General features: G+C 38.2%; 1 long non-coding RNA gene across 1 annotated transcript in view; it reads right to left on the bottom strand.

The window, feature by feature from the left end:
- Positions 1-1,624: 1,624 nt before the first annotated feature.
- LOC140737100 (uncharacterized) overlaps positions 1,625-14,540 on the bottom strand; it is a 39,256-nt gene continuing 26,340 nt past the window's right edge. Inside the window, exons 3-4 of the long non-coding RNA XR_012101056.1 lie at positions 3,542-3,716; positions 1,625-1,797 (exon numbers count right to left, since the gene is read on the bottom strand). This is a non-coding gene — a long non-coding RNA (uncharacterized lncRNA). The remainder of the gene's footprint in view (positions 1,798-3,541; positions 3,717-14,540) is intronic.

Below are 14,540 nucleotides of genomic sequence, written 5' to 3'. Positions count from 1 at the left end.
TTAAATTTAATCAGAATCCACTATGAATGTATCTGATTACTTCTAAAGTGTTTTTCACCTGTCAGTGTAAAATGGTGCAGTCATGATGAACCAAATATATTCTTCTGTAGATTTCCAATGTAGAGCTCAAAATCTGATGCACAAAAAACCTTCAAAATGTATAGCATGACAGTCAGCATCTGTAGGAGAAAGCTAGGCCAGTGTGAACTCTCTTTTTCAGTGCTCTGTCACATTGATTTTACAGCAGAGAAACAGGCCCTACTGCAACTCATCAGTGTTTTTGCTCCATGTTTAGATTTAAACTAGTTTTCTTTGCTGCTGTGTTGAAACAAAGAAAATGCATTGTTTGATAAGTTAGTTCACTGCTTTCGATATTCTCACGGTTCCTCTGAGAAGCATGGTTCTTCCTTGATCCAATGTGCTTTCCAACTAGAGACACAGACATTAGCATCAATGCCTGTTTGTCCTCTGTTGGCCAATGGTTCATGGTGTTCAGCATGGAGATATCTGTGGCATCATCTAGTACTTTTCTTAATTTGCTTTCAGTTGGCTTCATTGCAGGGGAAATGGAATGCAAGTAGTGGATGGATCTCCAATTAAGTTGTAGTTGGCTCAGCCAATCACATTCCCATAAAGCTGGTCCTTCTGTTTTTACCACATACCAGCTCAATGTGGCTTGTTGGTTGTTGTATTTCCCTATCACAAACGTCATTCCACAGGAGATATATTTTCTTCATGATAAGTTCTTAGTTGGATATCTGCAGGCTTCAGTTTAGTATCTTTGAAATGCCATTCAAACTCATTTTGTGGAGTAATTGAAACAGCTAAATCAGTGTACAATTCCATTTTAATTACTTTGCTGTTCACTTCTGGTGTAAGCCATATTGCTTGTCTATTGCTAATTTTTACACTATAAATCTCAAGGCTACACAATCCTGTGTCACTCTCATCATTGTCAGATTTTACATCAACAACATATACATGACTGCTCTTTTTGAAATGGCAACTTGAATTTTTAGCTTTTCCTCTTCTCTGTGCAGTCCATTTATTTTAGTCTGCCCAACATGCTTTTTGTGTGTGCCCTACTTTTCAAAGGTTTCAAAGATACACTTAGTGTCAGAGAAATGTATACAATATACATGCTGAAATGCTTTTTCTTCACAGCCATCCACGAAAACACAGGAGTGCCCCAAAGAATGAATGACAGTTAAATGTTAGAACCCCAAAGTCCCCCCCCAGCTCCCCTCCTTCCCACGTGTAAGTGGCAGCAAGCAACAATCCCCCCACCCCCCAATGGCAAAAAAATCATAGGCACCCACCACTGAGCACTCAAGCGTGCAGCAAAAGCAACAGCAAAGACACAGACTTGCAGTACTCCAAAGACTATGCGTTCACCCAGTATTCAACATACCACAGGTCCTCTCTCTCTCTAATAAGGGAGAAAGAGATGTCTCCGTTTCACAGCAAGAGGGGAGACATAACAAACAACTCACTGGTTAACAATGTTAAAAGTCAGTTGTGTAGCTTTTTCCAAGCTCTGTGCCCAAAGATCTCAGGTCTCTGGGCACACAGCCAAATATCTTCCAGCTCCCACGACATACCGATCTGGGTTACTGACCTTCGATCCGCCTGACTCCAGAGCCCCGAGATCCTGGGCTTCCAACGGTGAGCTGAAATCTTAGGCTGTGCCCTTGGCATGTCGGATAACGGCCAGTCATGACACCCCGAGAGCGGGTCCTATTCCCGTAAAGAACCAAAGTCAGCACGTAACTCCAGGTCAGGGTCTTCAAAAGAACCCTGAAAGGGAAAAACAGAGATATTAAAGATGGAAATAGAACTGTTTCCGAAGATGCAAGCAAAGGAGTCGCCGTTTAGCGCCATCTTGACTAAGCTCCACCCTCTGCTCTTCTGAAAGTTTCACCTTTAAATCTGCATTTATTTGGTGTATGTGAGTCCCTGCTACAACATTAACACAATTTGTTTGGCCAGGCTTGTTTCTGTTTAGATGATGCAATTTTGTTCACGCTTACTTTCATTCTTGATTGCAACTTAATTGCATCTCCGCGGTTTCTATTGAAATTTCGACTACTCTTTTAAATGTAAGTTGAGCTTCAGTTAGGAACCATTTCTGAATGCTTTCTTTTAAGATCCCACAAGTTAAATGATCTCTCAGTGCATTATTAAGCCCATAACCGAACTGACAATACTCAGACAATCTCTTCAATTTGGCCACATACGCTAAAATGGACTCCCCTTCCTTTTGATTCCACTTATGAAACCTAAAGCTTTCTACAATCAACAGTGGCTTTGGTTCTAATTGTTCTAGCGTTACTTTTACAATAGCAGCAAAGCTCATTACAAGTGGTTTGGTTGGAGGAGTCAAACTTCGAAGCAAACTGTATTCCTTTAAACCCAATGCACTCAGCAAAATTGGCACTCGCTTCTCACTGGCTATTTCATTTGCTTCAAAATACTGTTCCAATAGCTCAGTATACATGAGCTCCTTACCCATTATGTAATCAAACTCATCGATCTCTCCAATGCAGCTAGCTATTCCTGTTTTTTAAATGATTAGTATCACCTGGGATTCACTCTTTATGGGCTCTGAATTCTTCCGTTAATGGCTTTTTAAAAAATCTCGATCGTGTCTTCCTTTTGTACATGCGCTGCTCTGTTTTGACATTGCTCTTGTTGCATTTTATTTTATTTCGAACATCTCACTCAGTCTTAACAGGTCAGTAGCCATATCAGGTTCATTTTTAAAATACCTTGTCACTAATGTTATGGTTGATAACTTCAAAAGATTAAACCTACTCAAAGAAAGTAATGGGAGACTGAAAATACAGATGTAACTTCGGTTTTACTTTAAGCGAGGTGCACACGTATCACGTGGTAATGTGATGATGTATGCAATTAACATATTTTTACATATAACCCATAATTCATTATTTTAAAAAAACAAGAAAACCTAAACAATATATATATACACAAGATTACTCAAATATTACTGAAATATTAAAAACATAACACTAGCAAAAACCAACATATTGAAGGTAATGTTTTATGTAAGGCAAAATAAAGTTAATAATATATGCATGGATAAGAAATAGCAGAAGCTAAAAGATCATAATCATTAAAGGGAGGAAATAGATACATTTTTGTTAAGCTGAAAGGTTCTTCATAATGAATGAAAATAATAAAAATGTATTTGCATTAAAAGCACAAGTGCATCTCATTCAACTGTTCACAATAATTTCAATATTTTTTAACAGTGAAAACAGTGTGTACAGCATATTGTGCATAGTATGTATAATGTGAATTTCATGCTTTTAACACTACTGAAACTACATCAGCACATCCTTTGGAGCAACAGAATGTCACTGGCAGCACCTTCAATAAGGAACTGTATGCCTGCATATTACAGAAGATACATCTTCAAGTAATATGTTTTACTAATAAAAATACAAATACACAATACTAGGCCTTCATCCGTGGTCATTTGCTGTATCTGACAAATCATTCATTTGCTTACAATACTTACCTTGTTACAATTTTTCTTTCTCAGATATTCCTGAAGTGAAAACTGACAAGTTGAAACAGAAAGTTCAGTTTCTCACAGTTTGGAAGTTGCAATTTTAATTCACGTAGCCTTTTCATTATTAATACTGCAAATGTCAGGCCATCCTTCTGAACCATTATAATTTGTGTTCCAGACCCTGTAAACAAATTTTGTGATCAGTAACTGGACCTCATAATGAAAAAATTATTATTGTTCTAATTTGTGCAGTTGCACACAATAAGATAAATAGAGTATGTAACCTTCTCACCATAGGGTCATAAAGAGTTAGCTGTAACTGTGAATACAAACTACAATAACATTACACTACATGGGAATAGCGATGAAAGGACCATTACTAGTAAATAAATGGGTCTAGGATGGATATGATTTGGGTAAATGCAAAAACTTATAGTTTGTATATTTCTTCTAAGGAAAAAATAAGACTTATTTCTTGTATGAATACTGCGACACTAATGCAAATTTACTGTTCGCCAGGAAGCAATATTTTAGCTCACAGCAGTATAAGCTTAAATTGAAAATTGTATTAACAAAATATCTTAAGTTATAAAAAACAAAATAAAGAAAAGGACCCATCACTTACATATCTGTCTATATTATGCACGTAATCGTTGGCGATCATTGTCGCGTAATCAGCCTAGTTTGCTTCACTTCATTTACGCACAGTATCAAAACAATTCTGCACTAAAATATCAGTCCAAGCAAAACATAAATAAATATCCATGCAAGCTCCAAGGAAAAGGCATTGAACTTTCTCCAATGACACGTACCATCTGCTATTAGAAAATTATCTGCACATTCTCTGTGAAATCATAGTCTGTATGTGGATTTTCCGGCATCGGAATCTGTCCAGCCAAATTTGTTTCTGTGAAGGTTTCACCATGTTCTCTGCTATTTCATTGTCCATTTCCATTCTTTCTCCTTCCTTCTACAAAACCTCTTTGATCCCGTGCTGTGTGTAGAAAGAAATGGCTACTCCCTTCTTTTCCCATGCTCTCTATGAAAGTATGACTACTTCTGTCATGCATTTCTTTCTCCAGAGCATCTTATTAGCCAAAGTGTTAAGACAAATCCTTCTGGTTAATTACAACAAGCCTAACTTATTAATCAATCAAACTAACATTTTAAACAGCAAAATAAAATAACCGATTTAAACTGTATGTAAAGGATCACTTTTTTAATATACTGTATAGATTGCATTTTGAGGAAATCTGCAAAAAATTAAATGCCCAACAGCATAACTGTATAATAAAATAAAGCTCAGTCTTAAACTAGGCTACTACAAGTAAATCTTGCTGAAAGTTCTAGAATAACAAAAATAAAGATCTTGCAAGATCAATGTCCAATTGTGTAAAAATGGGTCTGAATCTTGCTGGAATTAATTTTATTGCAATTCATTTTATTGCAATTTATAAATTGACTCCTTTCTTTTTTGCCTTCTATACATCCAGCTGGGCTTTGGTCTTTATATTTGCTTTTACAAGCAGCTTTTTGTCTTGCAATTGAAGTTTTTGCAATAACCTTAATGCACTCAGAGCAGATTCTGCTTCTTTATACTCACAAAAGCCAACTTTTCTGAAACTCTTTGAACTCTCTTCCAGCTTAAAACCAAGCACATTTCACAATAATGACCAGACTAGCATATCAGAGGTTTTCTCAGATATGTTGCCTACGAAAACTGCTGTTTTCAACACTGTTTCAGAGCACTGCTTTTGACATTTCCATAATTCCTCTGAGCAGCACGGTCCTTCCTTGGTCCGATATGCTCTCCAACCATAGGCACAGTGGTTGTCCTCTGTTGGGCCACGTTTGTTGGTGTTTCGCATGGAGACAGGTGCGGCATCATCCAGTACCTATCTTAATTAGCTTTCAGTTGGCTTCATTGCAGTGGATGTGACATACAAATTGTGGATGGTTCTCCAGTCAAGTTTGGTTGGCATAGGCAATCATGGCCCTATAAAGCTGGTGCTTCTGTTTTTACCACATACAAGCACAATGTGGCTTGTTGGTTGTCGTATTTCACTGTCATGAATGTCCTTCCCACAGGAGTTATATTTTCTCCACTATAAGTTCTTAGTTGAATGTCTGCAGTCTTCAGTTTAGTATCTTCAAAATGCCTTTCAAATTTATTTTGTGGCATGAACATCAACAACATGCAGATTAGTGCTCTTGTTGAAACTGCATCTTGACATTTTAGCATTTTCTCTTCCCTGTGCGGACTATTTTCTGCAAGTTTCTCCTTTAAATCTGCATTTGCTTGGTGTATGTGAGCCCCTGTCACATTGGTAACAGAATTTGTTCAGCCAGGCTGGTTTCTGTTAAAACATTGCACAATTTTATTCAGCAAACACGAGGAAATCTGCAGATGCTGGAAATTCAAACGACACACACAAAATGCTGGTGGACACAGCAGGCCAGGCAGCATCTATAAGGACATTTTGACATTTTGTCAATGTCGACATACACTGTCGAAATTTCAGGCTGAGACCCTTCATCAGTGCTTCTCCTTATAGATGCTGCCTGGCCTGCTGTGTTCCACCAGCATTTTGTGTGTGTTGTTTGCAATTTTATTCAGGCTCACTTTCAGTTCTGACTGCATCTCTGTCTGCAGTTTCCATTGAAACAGTGATTTCCGTTGCTCTTGAAATTTGCTTCAGTTAGGGGCTATTTTTTAATGGTTTCATGTAAAATTTCACAAACTAAATGATCTCTCAGTATATTCTTGAGTCCATTACTGAACTGAGAATGTTCAGACAATCTCTTCAATTCAGCCACATATGCTGAAATGGGCTCTGCATCTTTTTGATACCACATAGAACTAACGGTTTAAAACAGCAGCAAAGCTAATTTCTAATGGTTTGGTTGGAGCATACAGCTGAAACAAACTGCATACCTTTAACACTAATGCACTCGCTTCTCATTAGTTATTTCATTTGTGTCAAAATACGCAGTATATGTGAGCCAATTACCCACTGTACAATCAAACTTGGCAATATTTCTGATGTATCCAGTCATTTCTGATTTGTTTTAATGATTAGTTTCATGCAGTACTCACAGTTTATGAACCCTGAATTCTTCCATTTACTGCTTTTAAAAAAACTTGATTGCGTCTTCCCTTCTGAAGAACGTGTGTTAGCTAGTTTTGTTTTAAACTTGACCACCTATGCTGGGGTGACTTATTTACTCGCCGATGCTCATACTGTGTTTTATTTTATTTTGAACATTTTGCTGCATTTGACAGGTCGGTAGCCATCTTGGGTTCATTTTAAAAAAACCTCATCATCAATGCTATGTTTTGTAAATTCCAAATATTACATTAGTTCAAAGGAAGACCAAAGAATTCAGGAATATGGGTTTAATTCAAGTTTACTTTAAACGAGGTGTGCATGTATCACATGGTAGCATGATGACAATTAACAAATTGTTACATATAATCCTAATTAATTATTTAAATAACAAGAAAGCTTAATCAAACAATATACATACAATATGACTCAAATATTATTGAAATATTAAATGCTGCCTTTGCCTTCCCTTGTCCTCAGTGGTTGCATTAACCTTTCTTTGGAAATTACTCTTATTTGGGATGAACTGATCCCGCTTCTTTAGAATTACTCCCAGAAACTCCAGGGATTGCTGCTCTGATGTCATCCCTGCTAGTGTTCCCTTCCAGTCAACTTCAGCCAGCTCCTTTCTCATGCCTCTGCAGTTCTTTTACTCAACTATAATATTGATGCATCCAATTTTAGCTTCTCCCTCTTAAACTGCAGGGTAAATTCTATCATGAAGGGTTCCTTTACCTTAAGTGCCCTAATCAAATCTGGTTCATTAATCAACGCCCAATCCAGGATTGCCCTTTTCCGAATGGGTTTAAATACAAGTTGCTCTAAAAATCTATCTTATAGGTATTCTACAAATTCCCACTCTTGGAATCCAGTCCCAATCTGATTTACCTAATCTATCAGCATATTGAATGCCCCCATGACCATCATCATGTTGTCCTTTTTGCATGCCCTTTCTATCACCCATTGTAATTGATACCCAACGTTTGGCAACTCTTCAGCAGTCTGTATATAACTCTCATCAGGGTCCATTTACCCTTGGAGTTCTTAACTCTACCAACAAGGAATCTACATCATCTAAGGATTTGATTTCTTTATTTTAATCAACAAAGCCACCTGAGCCCCACTGCCTACCTGCCTATCCTTTCATTATGACGTGTATCTTTGGATGTTAAGCTCCCGGTTGTGATTTTTTTTCAACCATGACTCAGTGATACCCTCAACGTCATACCTGCCAATTTCTAACTGCAGAATTATCTACTTTATTTCAAACACCTCATGCATTCAAATATAACACTTTCAGTCCTATATGTGCCACTCTTCTTTTCAAATTTGTCTCCATGTTGCCTGAAATTAAATTCTTATCCCCTTTCTAAACACATTTTATTTGTCATTCTGGAGGCTTCAGTAATGTCTCCTGCACTGTCCTTCTGTTTTACTTTATCCATGATTTTCCAATATGTTGAAACCAGCTCCCCCCACCCCCACCCATGCTACTTAATTTGAAGCCCTATCCACAGCCCTCATTATACGATTCACCAGAATCCTGGTCCCAGCATGGTTCAGGTGGAGCCCAACCTGTTGAAACAGCTCTCTCCTTTCTTATCACTCTACCAATATCCCATGAATTCAGATCCACTTCTCCTACACCAATCTTTGAGTCACACGTATAGCTCTGTAATCTTACTAACCTTGTGCCAATTTTCATGTGGCTCAGGTAACAAACCAGAGATCATTACTTTTTTGGGTTCTGCATTTCAATTTAATCCCTAGTTGTTTAAGTTCCCTCTGCAGAACCTCTTTCCTTGTTATTCCTCTGTCAACGGCACCCATTTAGGTCCCTCTCCTCTCCAAATTTCTCTGCAGTTCAAATGAGATGTCCCAGACCCGGACGCCATAGGTTCAATATCCCAAAATGTAACTTGCTTTATTTGCACGTCGCCACCACATAGTAATTATGATTGTTCTGTTAATGATGTCTTAAAATACCTATTATCTGGTCCCCTAGGGGCAAAAAGATTGTAAGGTTCAAATCTACATCCCAGTATCGGGGTTGGTATGGTCTCACGTTTAAAGTATTATGATAAAGATGTAAACTGAAGGGATAATTAATTACATGTAACCCTCAGGTTCAGCCAGTGGCGTTAGTCTAGGGGAAGACAGTCTCCAGCTCGCCAAACGTGAAATCTCGTTTGTGTGGATGCTGCGTGATGTGTTGCCCGGTTACAAATCTGTACCACAAAATATCAGACAGTACACCGTATCTCATAAAACATTCCGAATGTTAAAAGGCCTGAACAGATTAGATATGGCAAAGTTATTTCCCATGGTAGGGGATTCTAGGACAAGATGGCACGACTTCAGGAGTGAAGGATGTCCTTTTAGAACTGAGATGCAGAGAAATTACTTTAGTCAGAGAGTGGTAAATCTGTGGAATTTGTTGCCACGAGCAGCTGTGGAGGCCAGGTCATTGGGTGCATTTAAATCAGAGATAGATAGGTTCTTGATTAACCAGGGCATCGAGGGGTATGGGGTGAAAGCAAGGGTGTAGGGATGACTGGAAGAATTGGACCAGCCCATGATTGAATGGCGGAGCAGCCTCCATGGGCCAAAGGGCCTACTTCTGCTCCTATATCTTATGGTCTTATATGCAATGAAATGATTGAGCTTTATAATTCTTAATTTGATGAGAGGGTTAGTAAAGAAAACAAAAAGGGCCCATTTTAATGAAACAGTCTAAAGTGCATGTTGGAGCTCATAGTTTTCCAACCATTAGTCCCCCATCGATTTCCTCTGAGCATTGTCGACTCCCAGACACCCACTTCAAGTCCACTCCATCATGCTGTCTACCAGCTCTCTTCTCTCGCGTCTTCTCTCCTCATCTCTTGCCAACAAAAATGAATACCTCCTCTCAGACACACAAGAAAGAAATGATTGGATAGCTCACACTCCATAGCCCCTGTTATCTCTAGTCATAACCCAAACACTGCTACTACAGAGAAACCATTACATTAGCAGTGAAACCTTTCCCAGGTACACATAAATTGAAAGAAAGACTTCTCGTGAATGGTAGATTTTTTTACTTGAGGTTTTGAGCATCAATTGGTGTCTTGCATTATGTAGATATGAATGAATACAGCAAACGTTCAAAGGATCTGACAAGATACATAGATAGAAAAGCAGAAATATTTATTCAGGTTGAGAACCTTGAGGAAAACGTTATAAATAAGTATATAATCTCTGTAAAGGGCAAAATCAGGGAAAGGTATACTGTGTACAATTCTCAGCTCCTTACAACACCATGCATGTCAATGATTATCCTATGATGTCAATGCAAAATCTGGAGCAAGAGCTTCAGTCTCCATTCATCAAGAGAGTCTGGAACAGGAGTTAAAGCTACACTCTACAGGAATATTAGTGCTTTGCCAACAGTTCTATCCTCCAACAAAACATAATAAATGCACAGTTGTAAAATGTGGCCAAAGCTAACAAAGTACTAGAATGATCTATGTTTACCTAAATAAGAACTGATCTAGTCTGGCATATGCTCCTTCACTGAGTGACAACAGGAACAGTAGGGGGAACTATATGCTGATGAATAAAAATCAGGGTGTAATGATAGGGATAGGAGGATAGAAGTTTAACAGACTTGACTCCATCAGGGAGATTCCTTTTCTGAGGTCTTCAAAAAAAATTATACTTTACATTACAGAATTGTTTTTAAAGGATAAAAAGTACCCAATTTATTTTTAATCTTCTTTGTATGATAAAAGCCCTTAAGATAGTTCCGAAGGAAGCCACCAGAATAATGTCTAAACCTCAGTTGCCTCAAGCTGAATGTCGTTGGTGAATGGGAAGAATTTGTCCAGAATTAATAAAAGGGTATTCCCAAGATTTTGTTTCCTAACTTTAAAATTATTGTTACTTAAGGCTTGAAGAATGGCTGGTCTGATTTCAAAACGGCATGGGATCCGTAAGCAGCTAAGATAGTTTGCTGGCTTAATATCCGGAACTGGGAAAAACATCACATCAGACGCTGCTGAAAAAATATACAGTAATCCAGTTTGGAGGATGGGTACTGATCCCTATAAACTGCACGACTGCCCAGTGACTGAAATGCCCCTGCACACATAGCCTTTGTTGCCGTGCAGCTGGAATTTTCTTTTATATACTGTTAATATAATTTTGAAGTTATGCTGATAAAATTTCAATATCTACATTAATATAATTGTGAAATACCTTGTAATTAGTTATGTTAATGAACATAACCAATAAATGTTATAAGTAATAAATGTACCGCAACCTTTACTTTGTAACATTTTAAAGCTTCACCATACTTACATTGTTAGTGTTTCAAGTTAAAACACTGTTACAAATTGTAACAATCAACACAGAATGGAAGTTGGTAGCTGTTTGTTAATAATCGCTGGCCCACTGAATGCCAATGATGTCTAAGTTAAAAGTTTATGAAATTTTCTTTGTTGTACTGAATTTCATTATACCCTTCAATTAATACATAAAATCAAAATTATTTGAATGTTCAATTTTCATTATAAATATCATAGAATGCATATTACAAAAATAAAACATGCAGTTTTCAGGCTGTATAAAAATTTCCTGCTAAAAGCAAAGGTTAGTCCGTGCAGCTGTCACAAAAATAGAGGGACTGCTGATGATGAGGTACAATGTGGAAGATTGCTTAAAATCTGAAATTAGTGGAGTCAAGAGAACACTGTTAGAATAGAAAGAAGAATGTGTTTTATAGCTGATAGGATAAAGACCATAAAATGAGTGTCTGCTACAAGAATTTCCTAATGCATAACTCTATAATATTCCAAATGGTTTGGTAATTGAAATATTCATATAACAAGATATTCATGGCTATTACATGATTAATGTAAAAAACTCCATGTCTTAACATCCACATCCTAGACATGGATTAATCTATAGTACAACATGATTAGAGCTGACCTCAGAGCTCTCTCTTAGAAATAGAAGTGGCAGATGAAAAGATCCCTTCCAGCAACCAATCAACCTTTCCATGTGCTTCCACTTAACTGCTTCAGTAAAGAGCCACTGAACAAAATTACACCAGTTTAGATTGAAGTCGGTTCTATTCCAATATGTATGATCAAGCAGCAGAAGAGTAACTTTACTCCTAAACAGAAAGTTCTACTGCCCATCCCATAGCTTAATTAGTATCTTCAAAGTCAATGTTGAGTTAATTAGCATATGTACAAGTACCTGTATGCACAGTGAAATGGAAAACTTACTTGCTGCAGCATCAAAGGCACAAAGCATCAGATAAGCACCATTCACTACAAGGACATAGATTAAACATAAATTATACACATTTTTTTCAAAAGAAGTTACAAACAGAAAAAGAAGTCCAGTTCAGTGCAAAGTGGTCAGTGTAGTTATAGTGATGCTAAACTGGAGTGATTAGAGTTTTACAGCTGGTTGAAGAACTAAATGGGTGAAGAAAAGTAGTTGTTCTTGAACCTGGTGCTACGGAACATCAGACTTCTCTACCTCCAGCCTAATGGTAGCTGTGGAAAGTTAGCATGGCCCGGATGGTGAGAATCGTTGATGATAGGTATTGACTTTCTGAGGCAATGCCTTTTGCATATATTAAAGTGGTGGAGAGGGATGTACCTCTAATGCATAGGGCAGAGTCCCCTACTCTCCGAGGCTTCTTACATTCCTGAAGGTTTGAATTGCCATACCAAACCGTGATGTAACCAGTCCGGATACTTTCAACAATACATCTGTAGAAGTTTCTTTGTTCAATGATAAGCCAAACCTCCATAACATCCTGAGAAAGTGAAGATGATGATGGTGCACTTCCCTTATGACTGCATCTGTGTACTGGGTGCGGGACAGGTCATCTACTATGTTATTGCTCAGGAATTTAAAGTTGCTGACACTTCTTTAGTTCACTTTATATCGATTACATAGATATTCCACTGAACATTTTTATTAGGAATAAATACAACAGAGACAATTACTCAAAATCTTTTAGCTTCTCTCATTGTAAATCAAGATCCCTATTTTAAAGATAGGTTCAAGAAGGAGGAGAAGCAAAAAACAAAATAATGACATCAACTTACTTTAATAGAGTACCTTCAACATCCCAAGCTGATTCAATAGCACATTATCAATATAATTTGACAGCAATGCATGTCAGAAACTATTAGCCAGCTTAAGTAGCCCTTGAGGACGCATCATCTGCATCTTCTGCAGAGAGGCTTTGGGAAGGAATTCCAGATCTAAGGGCCTTGGCAGTTCAGGACATTGTCAACAATTGTAAAACAGCTGAAATTAAGCATTCTTTAAACTGGTAGAGTGCTAATATCTTGGAAGGTTGTATGACTGGAAGAAACTACCTAACCAGGAGAATGGTGAAGCCACGGACAGATCCAAATTGAGAATTTTAAAATCAGGGTACTGCCTGGCCAGGTCACAGGGAGTCAAACTTCAAATGTCCTCAGTCTAGGGAGGGTGAAATAAGAGAGGGGTAAATTATAATGGTCAAATCTGCATATAGCAAGAGTGTGGATGAAAGATTCAGCAACACTTGAGCTGAGGCCGTGTTGGGTGATGTTGCAGAGTGAAAATATGCTGACATTGTAATGATATGGATACATGCCCATTATTCATCTGTCAAAGAAAGTACTGACAATGTAAAAAAAAAATGGTTCAGATGCAGACAGCGGGGTATGGAAGCAGATTCCAAAGGAGAAACAATGAAGCAGTAACTTTATCTCCCTAATATTTAGGCACAGGAAACTGGAACACTGTGCACAAGACAAACAGTACTGGAGAGATAAATCATCAATGACTTTACAAGTGGCAAATAACATTGCTGCTTTTGTCTCTTGCAGACATGTATGACTTGACCATCTTGATATTGAAAGGATAGATAGAAAAGAAGCATAGTCTTAATTCTAATCAGTTTTAACGCCCCAATTGTATAAGATTAATATGTTCAATTTTCAGCAAAGGGTTATATTACCTTTAATAAAGCTGCTCTTTAGTTATATGCCTATGAATAAGTTATACGGTTTGGTGAATAATAAGGCTGAATTTTGTGTTTTCATTATGTGGTTAAGTTGAAAAAGTTATAAAATTGTCTCATTTTGGGACATAGCTTTTTCCCAAGATCTAATAACAATCTATAAATTAGAAGACATTCATTCTACACAGCTGTCGCCAAGTGACACGGTCAGCAGCAACATCCTCCAAGTCCTAGGGTCTGATCTTGCACTTCCTTAAAGCATTCTTCATCTGATCCTTATAGTGCTTCTTCAGCCCTCCAGCTGAGTGTCGACCATGATGTAGCTGGCTGTATAACACTCTGCGGGTAGCCGACATGGGGGCATCCTCATCACATGCCCCAGCCACTGCAGCTGACACTGGGTGATCATGGCCTCAATACTTCTGCAGTTGGTCTTTACAAGTATTTCAGTGTGAGGTACCTGCTCACGCCAGGTAATTCCCAGGATGTTCTGAAGGAGGCAATCCAAGGACTTTCTGTTGCTGGAAAGGTCCTGGCTAAGGTGATGCTTCAGAGGCTCATCAGCAACATCACCGAGTCAATGCTGCCTGAATCGCAGTGTGGATTTAGGAAGAACAGGAGCACAATCGACATGATCTTCACAGCCCGGCAGCTTCAGGAAAAGTGCCAGGAGCAATATCAGGACCTGTTTATGGCCTTTGTCGACCTCTCCAAAGCATTCAACACTGTGCAAAGAGAGCTCTTATGGGATGTCCTCCTCAGGTTCAGCTGTCGCAATAAATTTGTTAACATCCTCCGCCAGTTCCACGATGGAATGACTGCTCGGGTGACCATAGAAGAACAAGAGTCCGAGCCCTTCCTTGTATGCACAGGTGTGAGTGCT

Source organism: Hemitrygon akajei, chromosome 12 (assembly GCF_048418815.1).
Source record: "Hemitrygon akajei chromosome 12, sHemAka1.3, whole genome shotgun sequence".
Lineage (NCBI taxonomy): Eukaryota > Metazoa > Chordata > Chondrichthyes > Myliobatiformes > Dasyatidae > Hemitrygon > Hemitrygon akajei.
Note: the sequence above shows the minus strand (reverse complement) of the source record. Positions and strands in the feature narration are given on the sequence as shown.